Below are 24,815 nucleotides of genomic sequence, written 5' to 3'. Positions count from 1 at the left end.
AACAAGTCTCAGTAAATTTACAAAAACTGAAATCATATCAAGTATCCTTTCTCACCACAACACTATGAGACTACAAGTCAATTATAGGGGAAAAAAACTGCAGAAAACACAAACAGATGGAGGCTAAACAATATGCTAGTAACAACCAATGGATCACAAAAGAAATCAAAAAAGAGATTAAAAAATACCTGGAGACAAATGAAAATGAAATCACAACAATCTAAAATCTACTGGACACCATAGAAGCAGTTCTAAGAGGGAAATTTATAGCAATACAAGCCTACCTCAGGAAACAAGAAAAATCTTAAATAAACAACCTAATCTTACACATAAAGGAACTAGAAAAAGAAGAACAAACAAAATCCAGTGTTAACAGAAGGAAAAAAATCATAAAAATCAGAGCAGAAATAAATGAAATAAAGACTAAAATATAATTTAAAAGATCAGTGAAACTAGAGCAGGCTCATTGAAAATATAAACAAAATTGATAAACCTTTAGCCAGATTCATCAAGGAAAATAGAGAGAGGGCCCAAATCAATAAAATCAGCAATGAAAAAGGAACAATTACAACTGATACCACAAAAACACAAAGAATCATGAGAGTTTACTACAAACAATTATATGCCAAGAAAATGGACAACTTAGAAGAAATGGACAATTCCTAGAACTGTACAATCTCCCAAGACTGAACCTGGAAAAATTGAAAGTATGAACACACCAAGTACCAGTAATGAAACTGAATCATTAATTTAAAAAAAGAAAAAACTCCCAACAAACAAAGTCCAGGACCAGGTGGCTTCATAGGTGAATTCTACCAAACATTTAGGAAGAGTTAACACCTACTCTTCTCATCCTATTCCAAAAAACTGCAGAGGAAGGAATGCTTCCAAACTCATTCTGCATGGCCAGCATCACCCTTATACCAAAACCAGACAAAGATATCACAAAAAAAAGAAAATTATAGGTCCATATCACTGATGAACACAGATGCAAAGATTTTCAACAAAATATTAGCAAACAGAATTCAACAATACATTACAAGGATCATAAACCATGACCAAGTGGGATTTCTCCCAGGGATGCAAGGATGGTACAATATCCACAAATCAATCAATGTGATAAACCCCATTAACAAATCAAAGAATAAAAACCATATGATAATCTTAATAGATGCAGAAAAATCTTTTGACAAAATTCAACAGCCATTTTTGATAAAAACTCTCAAGAAAGTGGGTACAGAGGGGCCATAACTCACCATAATAAAGGCCATATATAATAAGCCCACAGCTAACATCATACTCAACAGTGAAAAGCTGAAAACATTTCTTCTAAGATCAGGAACAAGACAAGGATACCCAATATTCCCACTGTTATTCAACATAGTACTGGAAGTCCTAGACACAGCAATTAGACAAGAAAAAGAAATAAAAGGAATCCAAATTGGAAAAGAAAAAGTAACATTGTCACTGTTTGCAAATGGCATAATACTATACATAGCAGATCCTAAAGACACCATCAAAAACTACTGGAGCTCATCAATGAATTCTTTAAAGTTGCAGGATGCAAAATTAATATACAGAAATCTCTGTCATTTCTATACACTAATGACAAACTATTCGAAAGACAAATTATGAAAACAAACTCATTTAACATTACATTAAAAAGAATGAAATACCTAAGAATAAATATAACTAAGCAAGTAAAAGACCTCTATTTAAAAAATTATAGGACACTAATGAAAGAAATTGATGATCACACAAACAGATGGAAAGATATACTGTGTTTACGGAATGGAAGAATTAGTATTGCTTAAATGACCATACTCTCCAAGGCAATCTACAGATTCAGTGCCATCTTTATTAAAATACCAATGCCAGTTTTCACAGAACTAAAACAAATAATTTTAAAATTTGTATGGAAACACAAAAGACCCCAAATAGCCAAAACAATCTGGAGAAAGAACAAAGCTTGAGGTATTATGCCCCTTGATTTCAAACTATATTACAAAGCAATCAAAACAGTATGGCACTGGCACAAAAACATACCCAGAGATCAATGGAACAGAACAGAGACTCCAAGTGATCTCACACTTATATGGGCAATTAATCTGTGACAAAGGAAGCAAGAATATATAATGGGGAAAAGATAGCCTCTTCAATATATGATGTTGGAAAACTGGACAGTACAGGTAAAAGAATCAAACTAGACCACTCCCTTATACCATGAACAAAAATAAATTCAAAATGCATTAAAGACTTAAATGTAAAACCTGAAACCATAAATCTTCTAAAAGAAAACATAGGCAGTACACTCTTTTACATCGGTATTTCTCATATTTTTCTGGATATTTCTTCTCAGGCAAGGGAAACAAAAGTGAAAAATTTTAAAAATAGGACTACATCAAACCAAAAAGTTTTTTTCCACAGCAAAGGAAACTATCAACAAAATGAAAAGGCCACCTACTTAATGGAAGAAGATATTTGCAAATGATATATCTGATAATGTGATAATATCCAAAATATACAAAGAATTCATACAACTGAATATCCAAAAACAAACAACCCAGTAAAATATGGGCAGAAGATCTGAATAGACATTTTTCTAAGAAAGATAGACATGGTCAAAGATATATGAAAAGATGCTCAACGTCACTAATTATAAGGGAAATGCAAGTCAAAGATATCACCTCACACCCATCAGAATGGCTATTATAAAAAAAAATAACAACTATTGGTAAGGATGTGGAGAAAAGGTTACCTTTTGTTGGTGGGAATGTAAATGGATGCAGCCACTATGGAAAACTGTATGAAGATTCCTCAAAAAAATTAAAAATACAACTACCACATGATCCAGCAACTGTACTCCTGGATATTTATCTAAAGAAAACAAAATTACTAACTAGAAAAGATATATCCACCCCTATGTTCATTGCAGTATTATTCACATATTCACATAATTCACATATTATTCACATACATATATATGCACGTATCACATATTCTTTATTCATGTATCTATTGATGGCCACTTAGATTGTTTCTATATCTTGATTATTGTATACATATATATATATACACATACAATGGAATATTATTCAGCTATAAAAAGAATGAAATCTTGCGATTTGCTCCAATATGGATGGACCTAGAGGGTATTATGCTAAGTGAAACAGTCAGACAGAGAAAGACTAATACTGTATGATTTCACCTATATGTGGAATCTGAAAAACAAAACAAATGAACAAACTTAACAAAGCAGAAAAAGAGTCATAGATACACAAAACAGACAGGTGGTTGCCAGATGAGAGGTGACTGGGGGAGGAAGAAATAGGTGAGGGACATTAAAAGATACAAACTTCCAGTTGCAAAATAAATGAGTTAGTTATGAAATGTACAGTGTGGAGAATATAGTCAATAAATATATAATATCTTTGTATGGTGACAGACAGTAACTAGACTTTTCATGGTGACCATTCTGAAATGTACAGAAATATAGAATCACTATGTTGTGTAACAGGGATTAACACAGTGTTATAGATCAAACATACTTCAAAAACAAACAAACAAACAAAAAACTCATAGAAAAAGAGATCAGATTTGTGGTGATCAGAGGTGGGGTTTGGGGCAAGGGGGAATGGGAGGAGGGCAGTCAAAAGGTACAAATTTCCAGTTATAAGATAAATAAGTACCGAGGATGTAATGTACAACATGATAAATACAATTAACACTGTTGCTTGTTATATGTGAAAGCTAAGAGACTAAATCCTGAGTTCTCACAACAAGGAAAAAATTTTTTTTCTATTTCTTTCATTTTGCATCTATATGAGATGATGGATAGTCACTAAACCTTTTGTGATCATCATTTCATGATGTATGTAATTCAAATCATTATGCTGTATATCTTAAACTTATACAGTGCTCTACATCAATTATATCTCAATAAAACTGGAAGAAAAATAAGAAAGAAAAAAGTCAGGTGCTTCTTAAATATATATACCATGTGTAGACCATGTTGTATTTGTTTTATGTCAGATCGGAACAAATATACTGTGATAATCATATAACTATTTCCCACTCCTCACCCTCTGGGTCCATGATGAGACATCACCTTCTGATTTTCTGAGGTCGGGTAGAATCTAGTAAATTGCGAGAAGTGTTGTTTGCCACTTAATTGTTGATTCTACACCCTCCACATCTCTAGTTTCCTTCTGGCACTGTGCCCAGCAACATTGTGCATGGTGGCTGCTTCTTCAGCCTGGGTTGCTGGGTAACTGCACTGAGCAGAGCCCCGCAGGCAATCCACAGTGAGCATGTATACGAACAAGAGATGAACTTTTGTTGTTTCAGTCTCTTTAATTTTGAGGAAGGCTATTTTGCAAAATAACCTAGTCTATCCTGACCGATACACATATCTTCTATATTTGGTAAAAATTCACACCCAATTTCAGGTGACTTAAACAAGTATCTTTCTCTTTGAGGTGCCTCCCCAGGATTATGTGTTCATAATATAACCCATATTTTAAGGCATAAAATTTCAAACATATTTTCCCAATTTGGTAGAAATCACTCCATTATCATTATAATAATGTAATTATTTTAAAAACATATATGCCATAATAATCATTATAAATTATTTTATTTATCCAGATGTCTATTTGTATAAAGGAAAATGCAAGGAAACAGAACTTCTTATTCTAGCCAAACCATGGATTATCTGGTCTGTGAAGGGAGAATAAGGCAAAAGAAAGGTTTCCAGTAGGTTTACTAAAATATTAACCTTCATAACTCCTATTTTAATTTAGTTCTTGAAATTTGGCAACTTTCATTGTACTGGAGAGTAGCATAGCAGTTTGAAATATTCCCTGTGCATTCTAAAATATATAACATAACTGTAGATTTACAGTAAGAAGGGATGGCAGAGTACATACAACAGATAGATAAATGATAGATTTATAGATATATATGTAAATAAACAATCTATTCAACAATTAGCACTAATTATATGCAATGCACAAAGATGCTGGGAATGAAATATGAGATCCTGGGAATATACCAGTTAACATTAGCAGTTAAATCTATTCAACAATTAGCACTAATTATATGCAATGCACAAAGATGCTGGGAATGAAATATGAGATCCTGGGAATATAGCAGTTAACATGAAAACCATGGCCTTTAACATCTAGTGGATATAAATGTATAGATGACAATATCCAAAACCTAAAAAGCTTAATTAAAATAAAATGGGATGATTATTTAGTCAACTGGAAGATCAGGTAATCATCATAGACCTTTAGCTTATAAATAATTTATCTCTCTGTTAAGCTTAAGAAGGTGAATATTTGTTAAAACACCAGGCATAATGTACACCCTTGTAACAAAACTTTGAGTGAATACAAAATAGGGCCACTAATGATACTGACATGAAATAGAACATGTAACACATTTATGCTCAGTGTGAACAGTTGACTTAGACTGTGAACCTAGGCCTCAACTGTTCAAAAGGCTGAGAATGTATTTCCCAATAAGTTCCATTTCTTAAAATTTTAATTTTAAGAAGCTTGATGATTATAATTAGGTTTAAGCTTATGACACATGGCAGGTGCATATCCCATTCCCACCCCATCCTCTTTTTTTTTTTCCTGTAAACAAGTTAGGTAAAAAGCCAACATCTTAAAACTCAGGGTTGGTATAAATACAAACCAAGAAAACTCCCTTACAAACATCTCATTAGGCCAGAAATTCCTTTTTAACACAAATCAAGCCAAACCACTTAGAGTTTGTGTAGAAATTCTGCTTGATTCAATACTACTTCTGTCATAGACAGAGACACACACACACCCTGTTGGGGCCCAGGGCAGGCTGCCCCAAAATGTACCTAAATTTCATATTGATTATTTTGAATTAAAGTTACTTAAGAAAGAGGGACAAGAGGGACACTTTGACCCTCCTCTCTGTCTCCCTGAAAGCAAGAAATAAATCTCTTACATGAAAGCTACACTCCCTGCATCTGGAAGTAGAAGGACATGCTTATCACCAGAGACAGGGAATTGAAGCCTAGAATCCTGTATAAAAAACCTTGTTACTTCTTTAATTTACTACCCAAGCCCAAAGTCTGTTTAGATTCTTCACTAATTAAGTGACTGAATCCTAAGTTTCTTTGTCCTGTCAATTCCTCACAAATTTATTGTTTCTTTGTCTAAGAAGTATAAAAGCTGCCTGCTTTGGCCACTTCTTAGATCTTATTTCTATGAGACCTCCATGCTCATGAATTACAATTTTCTCCTGTTAATGGTCTTGTTTCAATTTTATTACTAGTCCAAGTCATAAGAACTCAAGAGGAGTTGGGAGAAACTGCCCCCTCCCTGATACACGCGCACACACACACACACACACACACACTCACGCACACAACTACAAAATACATAAGTGTTTCTTTGTTTACACTGAAATTAAAGAAACAACATGGTGCTCCACAGAGAAACAGGGCTATTTAGGGTGGTTTATTAGACAATATTTTAGGGAGAAAGAGGCAGCACGAAATACTTTTATAAGTTTTATAGACTGTACAGAGAAAAGACCAAAAAATTAATATTAAATTGTTCACTGCATACTAAAATCCCCAGTTGCCACCTCAGGAAGTAAGCGGTCTTTACCCCATTTATACTAGGAGATCACGGTCTTAGGCAGCACTGCAGCAGGAAGGTCATCTCAAGGTGAGCACTTAAAATTCTTTCAAGTAGAATAATGCTTCTCTCTGTGTGTGCATATGTGTACCCGTGCAGTTTGGACTGGGAATGAAATCACGAATCTAAAAAAATGATTAAATTGCAGTATTTTGAAAGCAATGCATATTTGCAGATTTCATTCACTGAAGACTTTGTCTCCTGTGTTTTCCAGAGCTTAATGACCTCTTTTTCTTCTCCCTTTAGATAGATTTCTCACATACAGCTTGTATTTAAAGATCCCAACAAGAAAACCAAAGGAAAGCTCTGAGTGACTGCTAAGGTATATAACACAGCCTGAGTGGTTGTCTAACGAAGATTCAGTGAATTTCCACTCTTCCTTTATCAAACTCTCTTCCCTCCCTCCTCTTGCCTGACCAAATATTTTCAGTTAATAGGTTACTTTTCCTCTGTCATCTGATGAGCTAAATTCTTATAGCATAATACAAATGATTTCGCCTTTTTTTTAAATATAGGTGGATTTGAACCTAATAGAGTATCTTTAAGTGGGCAAGCCTAATAATAGCATCAACAGGGTAATTTACATATTCTATGTCCATGTTACTCAAGCCACATTCAATGACAAGAATATTGTCCCACAAGATGTTCATTATGTTTTCTAGGATAAAGTACTTTGGATCAAATACATTTAGATTATATTGCATTGTACAATATTATATAGGCATCTTTATTGAAGAAGTCAGACCCTTAAATGTGCTAATGTGCAATTTAAATCTCCAGTGGATAGACAGTATAAAGACAACTTTAATCAGAACTGGGAAAGTATACTGGGTACCCCATATAGTAGGTGCAATATGAGTTGTAGATGTGTCACGCTCTTCCACACTATATTTCCTCCAATATTAAATTCATCCATTTCTCGTGTAATCTGAAGTTACTTACTGTTTTAAAATGCTTCTTACATATTCACTATTTAAAAAATAGGATGCATATAATTTTACTATTTGCCTGATTTATTGATCCTGGACTCAAGGGAAGAGCCAAACCATAATAACCTTCATGCAACAATGTCTAGGTAAACAAGACACGCAGCACCGATAAGCACATAGAAAATCATATTTCAGGAGTTTACGAGGAAAATCTAGAAGGGGATCTCTAAGAACAACAATTTAAACAAATGCTACCCCCATATTCTTCATGAAATATAAAATGTTATGTTGCTGGAAATGATAAAAACTGCGAGCAAAGCATTTAAATATCACAATAAGAAAACATTACTTTCTCTTTCCAGTGTGTGCATTATTCAGTATGTACTTTATAGAGCTAGGTTGGTGATATTTGTACTTTACATCTCATATTGTACAACTTGGCAACATGACGGCAATATAATCTAGAATATTCCATCTAGATCTGTTTTTGCTATTCAAAGGATCATAGTACTAGACATATGTGCTGAATTAAGGGCAAATATAACATGCAGTGTTTCCTTGAATTTGAACATGGATTTTTTTCTTAATTTCATGGAATATCTATTGTTATCTTGAGGGATACAGGTGTCTCAGGAAATATAGTTTGAGAAGTCTTATTCTGAGTTGCCCTCTGACTAAACAATTATTAACAGCAGGGCTTCCTTTGATGCCTTTAGCAACTAACTATGAGAGGCTCCAAAATGTACTAACAGTGATTCTCTCTCTCTCTGTCTCTCTTTCTCTCTCTCTCTGGTAATTTCATCCCTGGATATATGGCATAAGGCAGTAGGGCAAAACATAGTGCTACCTCCATCTCTTCTGCCTTCTCTCATAACCACATGAAATTACTTTCTTTCTTCTGAGACCTCAAAGATGGTCATCATGTTGTTGACCTCAGGCTGGCTGAGTCTTTGGAAAAGCATATAGATGAGCAATTTAACTAGATAGGAATAGAAGTCCACTCTAGTTTGCTATTGGTATTGCTTGAAAATTTATCAATCAACAATATGATTCAGTATTATCAGAGGCCAGAAATAGCTATTCAGTTAAACATGCCAAGAACATATATCTACTCTTAAATATTTTCAAGCTAGTGAAAGTAGGCAAGGTCAGAAGCAAGACTTAAAAGAATGAAGTAAAATAGAGAATTAAGTTAGTGTCAGTTTTGATAGTTGGCAAAAGAGAAAACAAGCAGGACAGGTATCATTACTTTCACAAAATAAAGATAAGAACATTTAACTTTGATAATCAGATAAAATAATATAGTGAGTACATTTTCTTTGTAAAGAAGATTCCCCCCCAAAAAAGCAAATGCTTAGGACAAAACATGATTTTTTAAAATTTACAATGATAAATAGACATATGATAGTCACTGTCTTTGAACTGTAGTTTTAAATACTGTCACATCAGCTTCATAGGTTCAATTTTTTCTGAAAGAAAAAAATTAGAAGTCACAATTTATTCTACTCTCACTTCCCAGAAGAAAGCTGACTTTCCTGTGATATTGCTTGTAGCAAGAACATAGCTCATTAAAACACGAATGGATAAAAAAGCAGAAAACCATGAAAAGTAATCCAATGTTTTTAATTCTTGAAAACCAACTTTATGGTTTAAATAGATTTGTGTGTACAAATAAACAGTATATATGTACAAGATAAAACGATTCTATCCAAAGGGAGGTAGATTAGATAATTTAGAAAGCATAGACCAGATGATGATAATATCTAGAGATAAGAAACTATTTTGTAATGACAGAATGGAAGAATGGTCTTAGAGACTGCAGAACACAAAGTTAAAAGGAGCTTACATCCTTGACATCACAGAGTCTCCATGACATACTGATCCCCGGCTGCCTAATTTCAGTCTTCTATGACTTGGGAGAAAAATAAATTTCTATTGTATTTTAGTCACTGTTATTTTGTAGACCTCATCCATAGAGGCTGAATGCAATTTCAAATTGAAACACTCGCCCTATCAAGAAGTTCTATTCTTTTAAAGTGTATGATCACAATCTCTCTGAGTTAATGGCATGATCTAGCTGCAAAAAAAATGTATAAAATGTGGCTGTAGTAAAGAGGTATTGTACTCACAAAAAATAATCAAATAACAATTCCTTTATACTATGTGCCTGAGAGATTATTTCTGGAAAACTGTGTTCATGTTTACATGCAATATTTTAAGGAACGCACTGGCCGATCACAGTGAATCTATTCATAAAATAGTCCTGAAGGACCAGAAACCCATGTCACACGTTGGGGTGAGGGGTAGAAGCAGAATTCTTAACTGAAGAAATAATATTTGGACAAGCATAATATCTGTCATGGTTATTGAAAGTGTCATAAAAATTAGTTACTATTTAAAGGTACTTTATAGAATAAAACTATAACCCATGTATGTAAGAGATGATATTATCCCTTCAGTAGAGTATTCCACAATGGACTAGCCTGCTCCTTCACATAGTGAGTTTTTGCTACCTGGAATATGGAAGCAAATGCTTAATCAGCACCTCCCAAGAGTATCACAGGAGATATTCCTACAATTCATATAAAGACTTATCCTTATGATCTCTAGGAGTCACCCTAATATTTAGAGTCTTTAAAAATTCTTCAATAATTAAAAGAAAATATATAAAAAGGAAATAACAAATGGGCAGTCTTTGTAAGAACTTAAATGATTTAATAACTTTCTGAGGATGTAAATATGATAAAAAACAAATCATATGGGAAAAAGTATACATAATATGTGTATGAATATAAACACATGATAATCAGTATGTCAACTTATGAAAAAAGAATACATCTATTTTTCAGATACTGATTTGAAAGTTAGACTAAAATGCATATAAAATAGAGACATCAGAGTCAATACACCTGAAAAACTGTATTTCAACTCACAGAGTAACCCTCCAATCCTCTTTTACCCTTGCACCTGCACACTTTCTCTCTTCCTCTACCTCCATGTATATTTTGTTATCAGTAAGGAAAAAAACAAAAACAAAATGAGAACATAAGCAACAACAACAAAACTACAACAAAATATTTTTTTTATCACAAAGGAAACTCCAGTGAGCTGGCTATATGAATTCAAGGGAATCCACTAAGAGACTAAGCTAAGGAGAAGATATGCTCAAAGATTTAAGTAGAGTAACCCCATGGATATACTGCATTCTAATATGCTCAACTATAAAAGCTCCAGCCTCCGTCTATGAAAAATAGTTAAGAATTACCTAACTAATAGTTCAAGACAGACATTCCTCTCTTGCTTACCTTACATTCCCCTCAGGCATCTGCAGGATATTTATCTTCCTACAGCTCAAAATACATGAGCCACAGAAAATGGTCAGACATGCCATTGCACTGGTTGAACTACTTCCCATTACTAATGAAGTGAAGCTGTCGTGCCTAATGAGTTTACTCCCATTTAACCTAGCCTACAGTCATGCTTGAGGGTTCAGCCATGAATCTGTGTGACAATGATGATGACAATCATGGGGCACATTTCTTATCATTCACTACATTTTCTGCCTCAGTAGTTGGTAAGCCTACATGCCAATCCCAGGAAACATCATTACAGAATCCCTTTCCACTGACACTTTTTCCCAAGAAGCACGATATATAACATGGCATGCAATCTACTGTGAATTACTGTGAATGAGTAACATCAATTCATGACAAAGTCCTGGGACAGTAGCACACAAGGATCTACAATGAATCTTAAAATAGCCAGGCCTATGTATCATTTATACAAACCTAGCACAATAAGAAATCATTTCTAGGGCCTCCCTGGTGGCGCAGTGGTTGAGAGTCCGCCTGCCGATGCAGGGGATACGGGTTCGTGCCCCGGTCTGGGAGGATCCCATATGCCGCGGAGCGGCTGGGCCCGTGAGCCATGGCCGCTGGGCCTGCGCATCCGGAGCCTGTGCTCCGCAACGGGAGAGGCCACAACAGTGAGAGGCCCGCATACCGCAAAAAGAAAAAAAAAAAAAAAAAAAAAAAAAAAAAAAGAAATCATTTCTAGACAATGGACACAAAGTTGGAGGGAACACGGGAATTCTTTATTCAGGAGTACTCTGCAAAAAGTATATGAATACAGAAGGACAAAGAAGGTATTCTTTTTTTGCAGTATATTACAATTATCTATTTTCTTTATAAAAGTGGTATATTACAGATAATTCTAAAAATAAAAAGAAGGGAAAAAATTCATAGCTTGGGACCCCAACACAGACACAGCTAGCTAACATTTCACGTTTTGTCCTTTTAGACTTCTTTTGCTAAACATATATTTTATATAGTTATAATGGGACTGTAATGTAACTTTATTATGCTTTCCTCATTTCATTTAAATTGAAGTATATTCTCATGTTTTACATGAGATCAGAAAAAATACTATGACAACAAATTGTTGCAATGTAATATATTAACCCATCCTCCTCTATTTTGAACATTTATTTCCAAGTTTTCCTATTATAAAAAGCATTATGACTAACAATTTCACTGCAAGTGTGTGTGTATATATATATGTTTTCACATTTAAGATGATTCTTTTAAAACAGAGTCTCAGAAGTTGAATTACACAAAGGCATGGGCATTTTAAAGCAGATCTACACAGGCTGAGTTGCAGGCAACTGCCCTTACAGGTCAGAATATCTTTTCTTAAAGCACCTGACAAAGCCTAGTATCAATAAATAATTTGATTTCATAATACAGTTGCATATTTACAGAGGGCTAGTATAATCTATTATGGTTTTTAAGTTCAGAAGTTCAGATCTGTTATTAATTCAACTGAATTTACTCTTTTGAACAGGGAAATGTCTTTGTTCTCACTTCCTTTTACATCTTTCTTCCATAAAAAGTCTGTGTCGATGTCACATTCCCTCAGGATTTCATTTTTTATTAGAATATTTTCAGTTAGTTCAATAAATTGGTCAATGAAGCTATGATGGTGGAAGATACCATTACCCTTTCCTAGTTAATGTTTTTTCACTTTACTCAAATGTACATATCTACAGAACATCCTCAAAGAAATTCCTAATAAAGAATGCCTTGGAAATTTTATATGTAGTAATGGGTCACTAGGGAAGATATTTTGTGAACAAGAATTCTAGTCCTTATGAAATCATAAAATGTTCAAGCCGCTAGCCTTTGCTATGTCATCTACACACAACCATACACACACACACACTAGAATCTACATAATCAAATCTTGAATGTTTCCACATATGTCTAGGATCAGAAAAGACTTAGTTTAAATTCCTGGTCAAGTTCTTAAAAGCTCTTATTAAGTCACTTAATCTCTTTTTAGGTAACATTTCCAAATCTGTAAAGTGTAAGTAAACCACCCAAATTATAAGATAGTCATGAGATTACATGTGAACACTGTTAGAGAAAATGTAAAACTGTACACACATTTTTTGTACAGTGATAAGCAATAATAGAAAATGGAATTATAATGCGACAGCAAAATCACTTTTATCGCAATGGGGCCCAAGTCAGGCTGTGAAAAAATATGCAGAAATGGCATATATATTATTTTGAGTTAAAGTTACTCAAGAAACAACTGGTATAAAAAGAACACTCTGACCATCCTCTTTGTCCCTCTGAAAGCAGGAGATAAATCTTTCATGTGAAAGATACCCACCCTGTACCAGGAGGTAGAGAGACATCCTTATCAATAGAGGTAGGGAATTCAGGGCCAAGAATGCTGTATGAACAAACCTTGTTACTTCTTTACTAATTTACTACTTCTAGCCCAAACTTTGTCTTGTCAGTTCTTCACAACTTTATTGTTTCTTTCTCTAAACAAAATAAAAGCTGCCTGCTTTGGTCACTGAACTGGAGGGGTCTCATATCTTTGGGGTGCCCACACATATGAAGTTAAATTGTTTTTTCTCCTGTTGATGTCTCATTTCAATTTAATTATTAGACCCACCAGAAGAACCTAGAAGAATAAAGGAAAAATTTCCTCCCCAACAACGGTACATGTGAGGAAAAAAAAAAAATGACAGGTAACTTTAATTTGAGGGTATACTAAAAACGGTGCCTTATCTTGATCATAATGAGATTAAAATGCTAATCTTTAATAAACAGTTTCAGATATAAAAATATCTAATCACTGAAAAATAAACACATCCAGCATCCATTTACATTTCCCCTATAAATGTGGAGCTGTCATCTGTGAGTCCTTCTATCCCTCTCCTGTGGCACACAGTCCCATGTAGCCAATTCTACTACTGCTATACAGAGGCTATAAGGAGTCTGGCAGGGCTAAAGCCTCCCATCCCCTTAGCCACAGTGACAGTCTGAAAGACAGGCAGGTCATCCCATCACACCAAAAACATGATGGTGGATTTAGCTGAGGCTACTTGATTAGAGAGAGAGAGCTATTCTTTTCCAGGCACTTGAAGTTTTGAGACGAGACCTGATGCAATATCTTGGTAGGACAAAGGGGAGATTCTGTCTGATGCTGGGCAGACAAGCAAAAGAAGGAAGCAGAGCCAAGAAAGAGGAGGAGGGGAGTAGTAACAGAAAGAAGCTAACTTAACTCTGAAATGGTAAAACCAGCTATGCCTTACGCGAGTGCACCAAAACCTATTCACCCCTCTGTATCCACTCTCCAGAGTCTTCCATCTTGCTCAGTGCATGGACTGGGAAATGCATCTCTAAGGACTGTATCAAGGCGCTTCCTTGTCTTTGGCTACAAGTCAGTTTCAGCAACTACAAACAGGGCAGGAGATGGGAGAGAAGGAGGAATAGAAGGCTATTTAACCACCCTGAGGTGTTGAAACAGGTTTGCTGTGTACCTTGACTAAAGTCTCAGCTTGTTCTCTACCCTCTCTCCCCCAGGCCCTAGGCTTAGTAACAGCTCTCTGTTTATATTCCCCAGACTACTGTCTTATCTACCTCTGTGGTTTCCTCCTATCCTGTCCACACCATTCTACATACTCCCTTTAATAACCATTTCTCAAATTACCCAATTCCAGTGTTCCATCTGTTTCCAGTTTTGACTTGCAAAGACAAACCAGTCCTACACTGGACATTTCAATTACCTGAGCAGGAACATCCTTATTTTGTTTTGTTCAAAGTAGTGCAAACTGTTTTCTGTCACTTGAAACAACAGAAAGAATCTTAATAGATGAAAGCATCACTGTTTCTGCACTCACTGATGAATTCAGAAGTCTGACTTCTCCACCAAGGGTTGAATTTATTTTATGAATGAGGCAACAGGACATTCAGACTTTTAGATAGCAAGATTTAGCGAAGTTCTTTAAGAAAGTGAAAACATTTTCTGGTTCAATGGATGTCCGCTGCAGGTAAAAAGAGCAGTTAGCCACAGGAAATAATTAATCTTATTGTAAATCATGGCTAAATTAAAATCATCTCTCTGCTATTTATTTCCAAGTTAACTCCAGAGGTTAAAATACCAAATGGGATCAAAATGAATAAATAAATGAATGAATGAACAAATGAGTATTTATTGGTATATGTATTTAAAGTCTATAAAATCCCTTCACACACTTTCTCTTTTTTTATTTTATTTTTTTATTTTTTATTTTTTGCAGTACGCGGGCCTCTCACTGCCGTGGCCTCTCCGTTGCAGAGCACAGGCTGACCGGGGCACGAACCCGTGTCCCCTGTATCAGCAGGCGGACTCTCAACCACTGTGCCACCAGGGAAGCTCCACACACTTTCTCTTAATTGTCACTACCCTGTGACACAGGTAAGGCAAGGACTCTGGGCTGTTTACACGTGTGGTTGGCTAAATAATGGCTCTCAAAGATACGCAGGTCTTAATCCTTGGAATCTGTGAATATGTTACCCCATATGGCAAAAGAGACTTTGCTGATGTGATTAAGTTAAGGTTTTTGAGATGGGGAGATTATTTGGGACTATCCAGGTGGACCCTAGACGTAATTACAAAAGTCTTTGTAAGAAGAAGGCAGAGGGAGATTTGACTATGGAAGAAGGCAATGTAAAGACCAAAGTACCTTAGATGCTGGGTAGCTTTGTAGAGAGAGCAGGGGGTCAGAGCCAAGTAATGCATGGGATGAGGCTCTAGTGATTGAGAAAGGAACATTTCCCCGTGCCTCTTAAGGAAGCTCGGTCCTGCTGGCACCTTGACTTCGGCCCAGTAAAACTGATTTTGGATTTCTGACTTCCAGAACTTTAAGAGTATAAATATGTGTTGCTTTAAGCCAAAAAGTTTGTGGCAATTTGGTAAAGCAACCATAGGAAACTAATACACAGGTACATATCTGATAGGCTATTTAAATCCCAAGGGATTAAATGTCTCTATCTACAATCACAGTCTGTAAGAAAATAAAAAGTCACCAAGGAGTGATTCATTCCACATCCTTACATATGGAAATAATGCATATATAGAGATTGGGCACTTTGCAAGTGTATCTATCACTGTATCCTTTATCTTGTAAATTCTTAGATGGTGGCAATCACATTCTCTTAACTAGTTTTGCAAAGTTACCAGCAGAGCTCCCTGGGGACACTAGCTCTTAATAAGTGCTCAGGTCAGCTCTTTCACAGAAAGATCTGACTTCTCCAAATCTCACCAGTAGATTTTAAACCCAAGTTTTTGATGGCTGGGTTGCTTTTGGAGTTGCATTAATTTCTTGATTACTAATCTGAATTCTCTCACAGAACAAATTTATGTTTAGAAGCTTTAAAAATAAATAAGAGGTAAAATCTTTTAGCCTCTGTGGACCACTAAAAACTGATCAGCCAAAAATATTTTGCCTAGCATCTGAAAAAGAGAGACATATGTTTGGGACTTGGTTTGGCACATTGCAAGAGTGAATCCTGGAAGGAAAAAACAAATGAATTGCTTGGCATATAACAGGACAGGAATAGGCCACTCAGGGGACAAATGAATACAGACGGCATTAGAAAGAAGCTTCCCACTCAGGAGCTATCGACTAACAATTACTAATGAAGGAAGTATCAGAGGAGAAAACTTGATCCAGTTATAAGAGCAATCAGACAACTTCTGGCCCAAACCAAAAAAGGCCTCAAAGCTAATTCTCTAAAATAAGCCAATTATTAACTAGTAAGTGCCCAAATAGTATTTGAAAGTAAAGAGGAACAAATAGCTGTTAAACCTGGCAAGGTCAGTTCTGAACAGGACATAAAAAGTGAAAGTACTGGGGAAAAAGAAGTAGGTACTGTCACAGACTCAAATGACCACACTGGCTTAGCAAAATTAAAGAGGCACAAAGCAGTCAGATTGTTGTTTTCAAATGTAAATCAGATCACCACGGCACTTTTCAAAACCCTCCAAAGGAGTCAACTTGCACTTTGAATATAATTTAAGCACCTTAGCACTTTCTTTACAATCTGACCCCTGCCAACCTAAGGCCATTCTCATCTTGTGTGCTATGCTCTTGCTATCCTGGCTTTTTTTAATTCCTCAAACTCTTTCTCACCTCTGCCCTTTGCACAAGCTAACTGCTCTGCCCAGATAATTATTTTTCCTCTCAGAAAACAAAGAAACAAACAAAAAGTGGTTTACAGTACAGTATGACAGGCAAGTCTATCAGTTAGGAACGTCCTAACTGTAGATGTTTGGAAGGGAAATGTTAATACATAATGTCAACATATGTTATGCCTCCCCCTTTTAAAATCAAGATTACAGTAAGAAAGTTTGTTATAACTTTGCTGTATATAAACCTTTTTAAGTTTCTGAAATATTGGAGCAGGACTGTACAATAAAGCATTAACCTTGTCCAAAAAGAGGTCTTGCTCTTGGCTCCTGTGAGGTGATCTCTTGGAATCCTTGGAATGTCCTTCCTGAGAAGAGTGTTCTTGGTTTACCTGGGGGCTTGGGCCAGGCTGAGAGTTTAAAGGTGTGATTTATGGGGAAGCTTTGGGCCACATAGTACCAGCTTGACATCTGGAGGGCCTGGAGACTAACGGTCCACCCAGAAGGCAGTCAACCGTGTCTACGTGACTAAGGACGAATAAAATCTCCAGATACCGAGGCTCCAGTGAGCTTCCCTGGTTGGCAATACTCCCTGCATACTGTCACACATCACTGCCAAAAAGAAACTAGTGCTGTCCCTGACTCACCTGGGAAAGGATAAATGGAAGCTTCACATCTGGAACCCTCCTCATCTGTGCCCCATCTCATGTGTCTCTGCCCTTGGCTGATTTCATCTGCACCCTTGCTGTAAGAAACCATAACTATAAGTATTATAGATTTTCATTATTAAACTTGAAGGTGGTCTTGGGATCCCTGAACTTTGTAAGAATAATTTTTTTCTTATGTCAGTTTTAGAAATCAAGGAGATTAGGGTCACCCTTAGAAGCTTTGGTGGCTTGTCTCTTCAAGTACAGCTAAAGAACCCAAAACTCCTGCACTTCCAAGCAGTACACTTATGCCAGACAGAGAACTTTGAGTCCAGAGAAAATACTTATCCCTGAGCAGAAACGGGGAGCCTAAAAGGACAGTGAAGTGAGGAAGGCCTTGAAGTGTCCAACCTTCTATCTGGATATCCCTAAAAGAAACCATCAGATTCATAGTTCAGAATGACTATAGTGAAGTTTTCACCACATTAATATTTAACAGCCACTCTGCTAAGACAATCTTAAAACAGAGTGGAGCAAGTCTTATGAGCAGAATGGAAAAGTTTAGAATTTCTCACCTGTGCCACAGGGAAATAGGGATTTGTTATCTGTCTTAAAGGCATAATGGTTTAAAAAATAAGACAGCTTCATTTATATCTATTCTTAATATGCATAAGAATTACTGTGCATAACTATATACATGGTATTTTACTTCATGGGCTATTTAACCAATTTCTAAGAGTAACTTAGAACACATGCAATTTCCACCTGCTCTAAGCTCAGCCAAAATATAACTACAGTTACCTGTATTTCTCCGTTATTCTAATTTTCCAGGCAACAGAGATACCTCTTTCACTTAACACTCCCTGCCCACTTCCTCAGGGCTGCTCTCTCTTCATCATTCGGGTTTCAGTTTAAACGTCACTTCCACTGAGAAGCCTTCCTTCACTGCCTATCCAGATTGCACTGCTCTCCAACTGCACGGATTTTTTTTCTCTCATCTCTGTTTTTCCTTCTTAAAGCAAATATCACAACATGTGTATCTATATTTATATTCTGTTTAGTTTTTTTTAATACCATAAAGATTACGTCTTTTTGGCTTGCATTATATCTTCATCACAGCATTGTACCTGCACAAGTTATTTAAATGATTTAATTTAGCATTTTGAGCAGGTGGAGATGCTCTAGAGAGATTTGCTTTGTCACAAACACATTACCCTTTCTTTCCATGCCTTCTCTGTGGGCTTTCAGGCATTTGGGCATTGCAAACCCAAATTAGAGAAGGGCACAAGACCAAAGAGTTTCCCAACTAAATCTAGAACTTCTCACGAAACAGGCTGAGAAAACACAGTAAATCAATTAACCCATACAATATCTACTCTCTAGGAGGAGAACCAATCTAACAAGAGAAAAGGACAAAGAAGGATTTAAACAATTGAGACTGGTGCATTAGTGTACTGGAGAGATTTTGGTTCTCTGAATCTGTTTCCTGGTCTGAAAAATAAAGAATCCTTACCCCTCAAGATTGTTGTGAGGATTATAAGAAATGATATAAACAGCAGGTTTAAGATAATAGTTCATGTGTGATATACTTGATGAATATTAGTTCCCTTTACCCCATCTCATCTATGAAATATTAAAAAGAATTAATACCTGTTGAGCACTTGCTTAGTGCTAGAAGCTGCCATGGGTGATTTCTATGTGTTTATTCATTTCATTTTAGCAACTCTGTCAGGCCAGTGCTCTTATTATTATCATCCCCATTTTACAGATGAGGAAACCGAGGTACACTGATGTTAAGTCATTTGCCTAAGGCCACGTAGCTCATAAGTGACAGAGCTGGGTTTCAGAGTCAAGCAGTCCAGCTCTAGCATCTGTGCTCTTCACCAACATGCTCTGTTGTCTTTTCAAGAAATAAGTTAATAATTAATAAATATCTACTTTGTGCCAAGGGTTAGTAATTATCTCATGCAGTCCTTGCAACATGAAGTAAGGGCTCCTCACTCCAATTTTGCAGGAACTTGAGGCTCATGCAGATTCAGTGACTTATCCAAGATTTCTCAGCTCATAAGCTACAGAACTGTAATTTGAGTAAATGTATGTTAAATTTCTGACTTAAAAAAAAGTATCGGCTATCTTACAAGACTTCATTGAAGCCTTATTATATCAAAGCCCTTACATATGACTAATTCTTACAAGACATCTCTAAGGGAACACACACCCATAAACACCCTCATATATACAAGAAAAGGTAATATACTCACTGAATAAATTCTGTTATAACTGTTTCTGCTGATTTTAAATTGTTATTAATATTATTTGTCTAAACGAAAAATATACCTATCCCTATACCTATTCAGTTGTAAATAATAGTAATAATAATAGTATTACTATTAGTAATAGTAATACTGATTAGTACTAAATCTTATTACAACTAATGATTTGTTATAATCATCTACTTTTTTAGACCAATAACAAAACTTATAAAACCACAGCTTTAGTAACTTATTAACTTATGTTTATTGATTCACTAGTTTACATTAATGACAGAAACACTCACATCACAAGAGGATTGAACATTTTTGTGATACTTCTCTATATGTGGCAATCCACAAACGGCTTCTAGTGCTCCCTAGGTAGTGAATTCACCTCAGTTATTTCTATATCTTGTGAATATTAGTTGGTTATAATATGTTTAACATTTATTTATTTATAGTTAATTATAAATGCAATACTGAAATATTTAGAAAGTAGAGGGAAAACACTAATAATCTCATTATCGTAAAGTAACTTAGTTTTTTTGAAGTATGTCCTTCCAGTCTTTTTAAAATTAAAATTTAACTGTATCATATGAATACAACTTCAGACCTTGCATAACATCACTGTCTTCTAAAGTATCATTTTTATAATTTCATACAATTTCATTAAGTAAAGGGCTATACTTTACCATCACCCTATTGTCCTATTTTGGCAAATAATTAACTAAATTATAGTCCTTTCTTTGGTGTTTTGGTAAACATCTTGATAAATATAGCTTTCTCTACACTGGGATTATTTTCTTAGTTTAGATTTTTTAAATATATAAATTTATTTATTTTATTATTTTATTAACTTATTTTTTGGCCGCATTGGGTCTTCGTTGCTGTGCGCTGGCTTTTCTCTGGTGGCGGCGAGCAGGGACTACTCTTCGTTGTGGTGCATGGGCTTCTCATTGTGGTGGCTTCTCTTGTTGCGTAGCACGGGCTCTAAGTGTGCGGGCTTCAGTAGTTGTGGCATGCGGGCTCAATAGTTGTGGCTCTAGAGCACAGGCTCAGTAGTTGTGGTGCACAGGCTTAGTTGTTCCGCAGCATGTGGGATCTTGCCAGACCAGGGCTTGAACCCGTGTCCCCTGCATTGGCAGGTGGATTCTTAACCACTGCATCATGAGGGAAGCCCAGGATAGATTTTTTTTAAGAAATGAGATCACCAAATCAAAGGGTGAGCAAGCTTTTTGAGGATCTTTTTATCTTGCTCTCAAAAAGTAACACTCCACTTTAAATTGTAAAGCAGATTGACTTATTGGACATTCTACTGAAAACGGAAAAGGAAGAAAACATATTCAGTAATGGCAAAAATAATCTGCTTCTTATTTCTGGCAGGAAACACAGGTAGGTTTATCATTAAATCTTCAGAGCTGTTCAGAGAATCTTAAGTATAAGCAGTTCTGGACTTGAGGAAGGAATGTGTAGTGTGATTATTCAGAACACTGACTCATTTCTCCACAGAAAAACCATGTCATACCTAAGTTTTAGGTCGGTTGCAAAGGCCTATTTGGTTCATAAAGTAGTTGAACTATAGCAGCAAAAAATGCCATAGAACTTCCCACCACACAGACTTAGAGGCTCCCATTCAGGCCCTCACTCAGACACTGAGTACATCTATCTCTCTGTTAAACAAAGGTGTGAGAGTGCAAACTTACATTCCCTAGATTTTTGCACTGGCCAGGACGTGAAAAACAGAGTGGGTAGGGGAAAAGGGTTTCCATTAAGAAGAGAGTCCTAGAATCCTAACATTTTTCAAACCAGAGAGCACTTTTGCTATGACATACTGAAATCCTCTCACCTCATGATGAAGAAACTAAGAATCGCCTTGGTGTGCAGTGAATTCTAGGCAGTGCAACCAGCCCTGTATGCATGCTATCCTCAAGTGAGCTCCTGTAATACTGGGGACTGGCTCTAGGAGGTAGCTTGTGGTGTGCGGAGAAGATCAAAAAACTGAATCAGCAAATATGAATAGGCCAGCACTGAGGACTCCAGGAAGGAAACACTCATTAAGTAAGATCATTGAAAGCAAAGACATTCAGTGGAAGCAGTTTAGAAAGCAAGAGAGAAAACAGTGTACAAAGCAGGTGAAGCTACATGATTTTTGAGAGATTTGGTTTGCTTTCTGTTCTTCGGCCTGTGTTTCCCTTACTTTTAGACCAATTCAGGTGGGCTGTCTTCTCTGCACCTCACTGACTCGGGGATGTACCTGCCACATGGGAAAGCCCAAGTAGAGTTCGGCTCTTTCTGGCTTTTGTTTTTCAAAAGCTTGAATACTTAAGAGACTTAAAAGTGTTTGCTGAATGTAGAAAGGATAAAAGAGTATCGTAAAAAGCAGAGTGGAAGAAACACAAAGGAAGAAAAAGTTGTTAACCTCAGGCTTAAGGGTTTCAACTGGGCTGGCTGAAGAGAGGAGGGGTATGGTAAGAGGACTCCAGGTCCTGAGCACAGGTACCCACGGAGTCATCAGGTGGGCAGCTACCCAAAATGGCCAAGGACCCACCAGAGGCCCTCAACACAAGGCCTCAGCAAACAGCCCCAGTCCCCAAGTCCGACTGCTGAAAACTGCAGGAACTATGCAGAAGAAACTATGGATATTTCAATATCTGCATAAACGAACGGCCACCTGCCACATTTCTTTCCCCTGTGACAGCATGGTGCAGTGGAAATCTGGGCGTCGTGGTATAACCTGCAGAACTGAGGAAGGATTCACATTCTACCAATGACTTAAGTTAATCTTTTTCCAGCCTGTGGAAATACAAGTTCAGAATACAAATTATGTGAGCTACAAAAAGTAAAATTCAGCATTCCTGAGATTGAGACTAAGATCCATACCTAAATCATAAGGTTATCTTGCTGAGAAGGAACTAATTTATAAATGTCTGATCTCCACCCCATTCCCTTAATGCCATTCTCATAAGATGGTTTTTTTAAATTAATTATTATTCTAAATGCAAATCAGATCATGGAAGATCTGCTTAAAATCCTTCCGTGTCCTCAAGATAAAGCCCAGACTCCTTTGAATGGCTCCTCGTGACTTCTTCTCTACATCAACATCAAGGTCATCCATCCCTGCTCTGCCTCTGTTCACTCTGTGATGCAGGCGTGCCAGAAGACTGGCAAGACAACACAGTCTGCACTCCCAACAGCTCTTCTCTGCTTTGGAGGTCCTTCAGTCACCTCTGATGCACCAGAGCTACTCCTTCCCCAGCCTGCCAGCTCTTGAGTCTGCCTGACTCCTACTCATCTTTCAGAAATGGACTTAGACCTCAACTCTCCTGAAACCCTCCCTTGAATTCCTAAGAGAATGGTTGGTCCTCCTCTGTGCTCTTATTTCACTGAGTGCTTATTTCTGTGATGATCCCCCCCGTACAATGCTTGGCACACAGTAGTGCTCAGTAAATATTTATGGACTATTCTAATGCCTCTTGCAAGCCAGCTATGTGACCCTGATTCAAGATTGATTTTCTCCAAGTAATCAAATAAAAGAATGACATTGACTGTATGGTAAGATTTGGAACAGGAGAAAATCATGGAATATCAGAACTGCAAGGGACATGAGTCATAGGATCAGACGCCCACCCAATCTTCCCCAATACTCTTTCAAGGCAGAAGTAGCTTTTATCTTTGTATCTCAGTGGCTAACATGAGGTTAGTATATAGCAGAGACTTTGGAAATGATTGAGGAAGGAAAGAAGGGAAGGAGGGAGGGAGTGAAGATGGGAGGGAGGGGGAAGGAAAGAAGGGAAGAGGGCAGAAGCGAGAGAAGACTGGAATGGAGGGAGAGAGTTTAAGTTCATGTGGTTAAATAACGGCAGACTTAAGACCGGGCCTCACTGCCTCTGACCACTAGCCCCGTGTGCTTTCAGAGAGTCTTTGGGGATTAGAAAATCACCTGAGAGAAGAGGTTTCTTGGCAATATTACTCCACTGGTTTTCATTATATGTTGTTTTACATTCAGTACACTCCAGTCATATCAATGCAGGCAATTAAATATTTTCCACATGAGCCATTCCCTCTTCTGGCAGAACTCAGATTGTTTAGTAACACTGAGGAGAAAGAAAATTCCTGGAATTTCATTTTGCACGATAAATTAGATATGTGGTGATTTAGATTAAACTTGCAGTGGCAAATAAACTGCCACCATGTCCCCAGACACATACACTATGGTATGGATGTCAGATCCTTTTCAGTAAGCTTTCAAAATGACTCAAATATGTAAGGACATCATTCCAGATTAAATGACAGTTTTGAGCATGGGAAAACCCTAAACAGCATTTATAGGAGTCAGAGACACTAATATAAAACAGTGAATAACTGTGCCATGCTTAATTTGCAGTTCTCTTTCATTTCCCTGCAGACAGCTCAGTGTCTCTGCTGTTTAGAAGCTTGTTTTACAACACCTCCATGAGCATTTCTGACTCCATCTGGGCAGGTACAATCCATTTTGTCTGCTACTGAGTTTCTCATTGCCATCACACAAATTTGCAATGCAAGAAGACACCAGTTGGCCTGAATTCTTTCCAATAAAGGTATGCTGCTGTGGTCTGGGGCTGCACTTTACATGACTGTGCTTAACAGCCTATTGTTTTGTCAGTGGTCACACAGTTCATAGGCTAAAGTGAAGAAAAATGAAGACTCCTGTCAGAGGCATGGCACAGTATAAAATCACTTGCTAATTGTTTGGCCCCAAGGTTAGGTTGAGGAAACATAGGGCTGGAATATAAGTGATTACCAAGTATACTATTAGTCAATGATGTCAAATACAAAAGGTTTTTATGTTGAGGC

This window comes from Mesoplodon bidens (assembly GCF_964165515.1).
Source record: "Mesoplodon bidens genome assembly, chromosome: 6".
Classification (NCBI taxonomy): Eukaryota; Metazoa; Chordata; class Mammalia; order Artiodactyla; family Ziphiidae; genus Mesoplodon; species Mesoplodon bidens.
Note: the sequence above shows the minus strand (reverse complement) of the source record.